This window comes from Mytilus californianus, unplaced genomic scaffold (assembly GCF_021869535.1).
Source record: "Mytilus californianus isolate M0D057914Y unplaced genomic scaffold, xbMytCali1.0.p SCAF_40, whole genome shotgun sequence".
Classification (NCBI taxonomy): domain Eukaryota; kingdom Metazoa; phylum Mollusca; class Bivalvia; order Mytilida; family Mytilidae; genus Mytilus; species Mytilus californianus.
The window spans coordinates 1,749,812-1,757,820 of NW_026262691.1; the positions used below are offsets into that span (position 1 = coordinate 1,749,812).

An 8,009-nucleotide genomic window follows, 5' to 3' on the forward strand; every position below is an offset into this window, starting at 1 on the left:
TAACATCATTTTTCAACTGTACCTCCTGCTGCCATCTGTAACATCATTGTCAACTGCACCATCTACTGTCATCTGTAACATCATTTGTCAACTGTAGCATCTTCATCCATCTGTAACATCATTGTCAACTGCACCATCTACTGCCATCTGTAAGATCATTTGTCAACTGCACCACCTTCTGCCAACTGTAACATTATTTGTCAACTGTACCATCAACTGCCATCTGTATCATCATATGTCAACTGTACCATCTACTGCCACCTGTAACATCATTTGTCAACTGTACCATCTACTGCCACCTGTAACATCATTTATCAACTGTACCATCTACTGCCATCTGTAACATCATTTGTCAACTATACCATCTGTAACATCATTTGTCAACTGTACCATATACTGCCAACTGTAACATCATTTATCAACTGTACCATCTACTGCCACCTGTAACATAATTGGTCAACTGTACCATCTGTAACATCATTTGTTAACTGTACCATCTACTGCCATCTGTAACATCATTTGTCAACTGTACCATCTACTGCCACCTGTAATATCATTTGTAAACTGTACCATCAGCTGCCATCTGTTTCATCATTTGTCAACTGTACCACCTGCTGCCATCTGTAACATCATTTGTCAACTGTACCATCTACTGCCACCTGTAAGATTATTTGTCAACTGTACCATCTACTGCCATCTGTAATATCATTTTTCAACTGTACCTCCTGCTGCCATCTGTAACATCATTTTCAACTGCACCATCTACTGCCATCTGTAACATCATTTGTCAACTGTATCATCTACTGCCACCTGTAATATCATTTGTAAACTGTACCATCAGCTGCCATCTGTTTCATCATTTGTCAACTGTACCACCTGCTGCCATCTGTATTCATCATTTGTCAACTGTACCATCTACTGCCATCTGTATCCATCATTTATCAACTTCACCATCTATTGCCATCTGTAACGTCATTTGTAAACTGTACCATCTACTGCAACCTGTGACATCATTTGTCAACTGTACCATCCACTGCCATCTGTATCCATCATTTGTCAACTGTACCACCTGTTACATCATTTGTCAACTATACCACCTGCTGCCATCAATTGTCAACTGTACCACCTGCTGCCATCTGTAACATTATTTGTCAACTGTACCATCTACTGCCACCTGTAACATCATTTGTATACTGTACCTTCTGTAACATCATTTGTCAATTGTACCGTTTACTGCCACCTGTAACATCATTTGTCAATTGTACCATCTACTGCCATTTGTAACATCATTTGTCAATTGTACCATCTACTGCCACCTGTAACATCATTTGTCAATTGTATCATCTACTGCCATTTGCAACATCATTTGTCAACTGTACCATCTTCTGCTACCTGTAACATCATTTGTAAACTGTACCATCTACTGCCATCTGTTTCCATCATTTGTCAATTGCACCATCTACTGCCACCTGTAACATCATTTGTCAATTGCACCATCTACTGTGATCTGTTACCATCATTTGTCAACTGCACCATCTACTGTCATCTGTAACATCATTTGTCAACTGTAGCATCTACAGCCATCTGTAACATCATTGTCAACTGCACCATCTACTGCCATCTGTAAGATCATTTGTCAACTGCACCACCTTCTGCCAACTGTAACATTATTTGTCAACTGTACCATCAACTGCCATTTGTATCATCATATGTCAACTGTACCATCTACTGCCACCTGTAACATCATTTGTCAACTGTGCCATCTACTGCCACCTGTAACATCATTTATCAACTGTACCATCTACTGCCATCTGTAACATCATTTGTCACCTGTATCATCTACTGCCACCTGTAACATCATTTGTCAACTGTACCATCTACTGCCACCTGTAACATCATTTGTCAACTATACCATCTGTAACATCATTTGTCAACTGTACCATATACTGCCACCTGTAACATCATTTATCAACTGTACCATCTACTGCTACCTGTAACATCATTTGTCAACTGTACCATCTGTAACATCATTTGTTAACTGTACCATCTGCTGCCATCTGTAACATCATTTGTCAACTGTACCATCTACTGCCACCTGTAACATCATTTGTCAACTGTACCATTTACTGCCATCAGTAATATCATTTTTCAATTGTACCTACTGCTGCCATCTGTAACATCATTGTCAACTGCACCATCTACTGCCACCTGTAACATCATTTGTCAACTGTACCATCTGCTGCCACCTGTAATATCATTTTTAAACTGTACCATCAACTGCCATCTGTTTCATCATTTGTCAACTGTACCACCTGCTGCCATCTGTATCATCATTTGTCAACTGTACCATCAACTACCATCTGTATCCATCATTTATCAACTTCACCATCTTTTGCAATCTGTAACGTCATTTGTAAACTGTACCATCTACTGCCACCTGCGACATCATTTGTCAACTGTACCATCCACTGCCATCTGTATCCATCATTTGTCAACTGTACCACCTGTAACATCATTTGTCAACTGTACCACCTGCTGCCATCTGTAACATCATTTGTCAACTGTACCATCTACTGCCATCTGTATCCATCATTTGTCAACTGCACCATATATTGCCATTTGTAACATCATTTGTAAACTGAACCATCTACTGCCACCTGTAACATCATTTGTCAACTGTGCCACCTGCTGCCATCTGTAACATTATTTGTCAACTGTACCATCTACTGCCACCTGTAACATCATTTGCATACTGTACTTTCTGTAACATTATTTGTCAATTGTACCATCTACTGCCACCTGTAACATCATTTGTCAATTGTACCATCTACTGCCATTTGTAACATCATGTGTCAGCTGTACCATCTACTGCCATCTGTAACACCATTTGTCAACTGTTCCATCTACTGTGATCTGTTACCATCATTTGTCAACTGCACTATCTACTGCTATCTGTAACATTATTTGTCAATTGTACCAACTTCTGTGATCTGTTACCATTTTTTATCAACTGCACCATCTACTGCCATCTGTTACATCATTTGTCAACTGCACCATCTACTACCATCTGTTACATCATTTATCAACTGTACAATCTACTGCCATCTGTAACATCATTGTCTACTGTACCATCTACTGCCATCTGTAACATCATTTGTCAACTGTAGCATCTACTGCCATCTTTAACATCATTTGTCAACTGTACCATCTACTGCCATCTGTAACATCATTTGTCAGCTGTACCATCTACTGCCATCTGTATCCATCATTTGTCAACTGCACCATCTACTGCCATCTGTTACATCATTTGAAAACTGTACCATCTGCTGCAATCTGTAACATCATTTGTCAACTGTACCATCTTCTGCCTTCTGTAACATCATTTGTCAACTTTACTATCCACTGCCATATGTTACATCATTTATCACCTGCACCATCTACTGCCATCTGTAATACCTTTAGTAAATTGTACCATCTATTGTCATCTGTAATTATTATTTGTCAGCTATACCATATACTGTCATTTGTGACTTTCTTCTATCACATGTACCATCTACTGTCATCCTGTAACCATTGTTTGTTACCTATACCATATACTGTCATCTGTGACTTTTTTCTATCACATATACCATATACTGCTATCTGTAACCATCATAAGTCATATAACAAACTACTTTCATCGGTTACCGTCACTTATACCAAAAACCATCTACTGCCACCTGTAACATCATTTCTCAATTGTACCATCTACTGCTATCTGTAACATCATTTGTAAACTACCATCAACTGCCATCTGTAACATCATTTGTCAACTGTACCACCTGCTGCCATCTGTAACATCATTTGTCAACTACCATCTACTGCCATCTGTAATATCATTTGTAAACTGTACCATCAACTGCCATCTGTTTCATCATTTGTCAACTGTACCACCTGCTGCCATCTGTATCATCATTTGTCAACTGTACCATCTACTGCCATCTGTATCCATCATTTCTCAACTTCACCATCAATTGCCATCTGTAACGTCATTTGTAAACTGTACCATCTACTGCCACCTGTGACAAATGCCATCTGTTTCATCATTTGTCAACTGTACCACCTGCTGCCATCTGTATCCATCATTTGTCAACTGTACCATCTACTGCCACCTGTAATATCATTTGTCAACTGTACCATCTACTGCCATCTGTAATATCATTTTTCAACTGTACCTCCTGCTGCCATCTGCAACATCATTGTCAACTGCACCATCTACTGCCACCTGTAACATCATTTGTCAACTGTACCATCTACTGCCACCTGTAATATCATTTGTAAACTGTACCATCAGCTGCCATCTGTTTCATCATTTGTCAACTGTACCACCTGCTGCCATCTGTATCCATCATTTGTCAACTGTACCATCTACTGCCATTTGTATCCATCATTTATCAACTTCACCATCTACTGCCATCTGTAATATCTTTGGTAAACTGTACCATCTGTTGTCATCTGTAATTATTATTTGTCAGCTATACCATATACTGTCATTTGTGACCTTCTTCTAGCACATGTACCATCTACTGTCATCCCGTAACCATTGTTTATTACCTATACAATATACTGTCATCTGTGACTATTTTCTATCACATATACCATATATTGCTATCTGTATCCATCATTAGACATATAACCTACTACTTTCATCGGTTACCGTCGCTTATACCATTTACCATCTACTGCCACCTGTAACATCATTTCTCAACTGTACCATCTACTGCCATCTGTAACATCATTTGTCAACTGTACCACCTGCTTTCATCTGTAACATCATTTGTCAACTACCATCTACTGCCATCTGTATCCATCATTTGTCAACTGCACCATCTATTGCCATCTGTAACATCATTTGTAAACTGTACCATCTACTGCCACCTGTGACATCATTTGTCAACTGTACCATCTATTGCCATCTGTATCCATCATTTGTCAACTGTACCACCTGTTGCCATCTGTAACATCATTTGTCAATTGTACCATCTACTGCCATCTGTATCTATCATATGTCAACTGCACCATCTATAGCCATCTGTAACATCATTTGTAAACTGTACCATCTACTGTCACCTGTAACATCATTTGTCAACTGTACCACCTGCTGCCATGTGTAACATTATTTGTCAACTGTACCATATTCTGCCATCCGTATCATCATATGTCAACTGTACCATCCACTGCCACCTGTGACATCATTTGTCAACTGTACCATCCATTGCCATCTGTATCCATCATTTGTCAACTGTACCACCTGCTGCCATCTGTAACAACATTTGTCAACTGTACCACCTAATGCCATCTGTAACATCATTTGTCAACTGCACCATCTACTGCCATCTGTATCTATCATTTGTCAACTGCACCATCTATTGCCATCTGTAACATCATTTGTAAACTGTACCATCTACTGCCACCTGTAACATCATTTGTCAACTGTACCACCTGCTGCCATCTGTAACATTATTTGTCAACTGTACCATATACTGCCATCCGTATCATCATATGTCAACTGTACCATCTACTGCCACCTGTAACATCATTTGTCAACTGTACCATCTGTGTCTTCATATTTCAACTGCACCATTTACTGCCACCTGTAACATCATTTGTCAACTGTACCATCTTCTGCTACCTGTAACATCATTTATGAACTGTACCATCTACTGCCACCTGTAACATCATGTGTCAGCTGTACCATCTACTGCCATCTGTAACATTACTTCTCAACTGTACCATCTACTGTGATCTGTTACCATCATTTGTCAACTGCACCATCTACTGCCATCTGTTAAATCATTTGTCAACTGCACCATCTACTGCCATCTGTTACATCATTTGTCAACTGTACAATCTATTGCCATCTGTTACATCATTGTCTACTGGCCATGACGTTGTCAGTTTGTTTTCGATCTATGAGTTTGACTGTCCCTCTGGTATCTTTCGTCCCTCTTCTACTATCATCTACTGCTATTGTTAACATCATTTGTCAACTGTACCATCTACTGCCATCTGTAACATCATTTGTCAGCTGTACCACCTACTGCCATCTATATCCATCATTTGTTTAATGTACCATCCACTGCCATCTGTAACATCATTTGTCAACTATACCATCCACTGCCATCTGTAACATCATTTGTCAACTTTACCATCTACTGTCATCCTGTAACCTATATATAGATTCTACCACTGTATCGTGTGTGAAACAAAATTTATCCATTCGAGATCGTTAAATTTTCAAATTTAAAATACGAGACTTGCGGAGTGTTTTGAATATTTAATGTTTAACTGTCATGAGTGGATAAATATAGTATTGCACAAGATTTGGTGGTGGAATCTGTTTCTCTAATGATTTTTAAACAATATGCAGACAAATTCAATCCTTCTTTGAATGATTTGCGAAAAGATGTGTTCTTTGTATGTGACATCATCAGACAAGGTTGCCTTTTTCATGACGTCACAATAGGAAATTCAGAGGTAAGCAAGAAAATTTGTCATCATAATCGAATTTTGACCAATGAAGAACTGAGATCAAACGAACCACACGTTGATTAAATAAAATATTCAACAGGTCTGGAAAAGGATAAATCGTGTAAGAATTAGAGAATCCACCATCTGTGACCATTGTTTTTTTTTATTATACCATTTACTGCAATCTGAATCCATCATTCTTCAGATATACCATGTATACTGCCATGTGTAAACATCACACGATATGTGCCTCAGGTGCAGCAGGACCTGTTTACCCTTTCGGAGCACCTGTTGGGGTTCTTAATTATCAGTCTAAAGTTTTCAATGTTGTGTTTTGTAGACTGCTGCTTGTCATGTTTTTGGTTTTTTTTGCCATTGCTTTGTCACTTCTGGTTGAATTTTCATTTGGTATCTTCTACCTCTCAATTATTTAGATTTGCCTTGATATACGAAAAATCTTGACAACAAATTTTGTATTGCTGCATGATAAAACAAAACTCAGCAAAGATACCATGCTTATGATAGCAATATATTACTAAAAGGCATGCATGACTAATCTTTTCTAGTTCTTAATAATAGTTTTGGAATTTCTTTAGATGAAAATGTTAGTAATTAATATCAATCTACCAGATGCTATGTATGTATATGAAATGCATTAAGGAAACTTAGAATGTTCTTGGCTGATTAAGAATATATATCAAAATGTAGGTACAAAATATTTACAATTTTAAGTTCAATACCATATAAAAATAATATTTGCTCTTTTGGGAGATAGTTGAACTTTGTAATTTTTTGGAGTATTTACTTGCATAAGAGGAGCGTTTCCAGATAACTCATCCTACAGTTTGAATGCTAGGAAGTTTCCACTTTGCTGGCTGTTTGTACATATATTGAAGGTGTGCATGTGGTCAGGGTTTTGATTTTTTTAAATATTTGCTCTTTTGGGAGATAGTTTAACTTTGTCATTTTTGGGGTAAAAGCGGTTAAATGTTATAGTTATTTTAAAATAACACTTTGCATCTGCGGGGGCATCAATGGTGTCTCCCAGACACAATAATATAAGAAAGTCCTACATTGACTTTGTAATTATACAGTTACTTCAGAGTGGAGTGTGGGGGCATCACTTTGTCTAGTTTTTCTTTTGTCTTTTAAGAAACAACACTTTGGCTAAATATTGAACATAGAGGTAAAATGCAATACTTGGCTTAAATTTTAAAACTGAAGCAGTTAAAAATGATCAGCAGATCAAGATCTATCTGCCATGAAATTTTCAGACCATTTGAACAACCCAATTTAGATTTGTTGCTCCTGATATAATAATGTTTACAACATTTCTCTATTTTTGGTTATTATCTTGAAAAGTGTTATAGATAAAGAGAAACTTGCAACTGCAAAAGTTATATTTTCCAGCTTTTATGTCATTAAACATAATTACCATGTCTATAAGCATTCAAAATGCATTGTTGAAACATGTGAAACATATTTTGCAATAGCGTTTT

The 8,009-nt window shown here is 37.6% G+C and overlaps 2 long non-coding RNA genes across 2 annotated transcripts; both read right to left on the minus strand.

The window, feature by feature from the left end:
* Positions 1-210: 210 nt before the first annotated feature.
* LOC127699784 (uncharacterized) lies at positions 211-2,015 on the minus strand. The gene is made up of 3 exons (XR_007981211.1): positions 1,954-2,015; positions 1,831-1,887; positions 211-318 (listed from the first exon to the last, which is right to left on the minus strand). It is a non-coding gene; the product is annotated as an uncharacterized LOC127699784 (long non-coding RNA).
* A 2,096-nt stretch (positions 2,016-4,111) lies between these two features.
* On the minus strand, positions 4,112-5,145 carry LOC127699787 (uncharacterized). Its single transcript, XR_007981214.1, has 3 exons — positions 5,110-5,145; positions 4,265-4,302; positions 4,112-4,151 (listed from the first exon to the last, which is right to left on the minus strand). It is a non-coding gene; the product is annotated as an uncharacterized LOC127699787 (long non-coding RNA).
* Between the last annotated feature and the right edge of the window lie 2,864 nt (positions 5,146-8,009).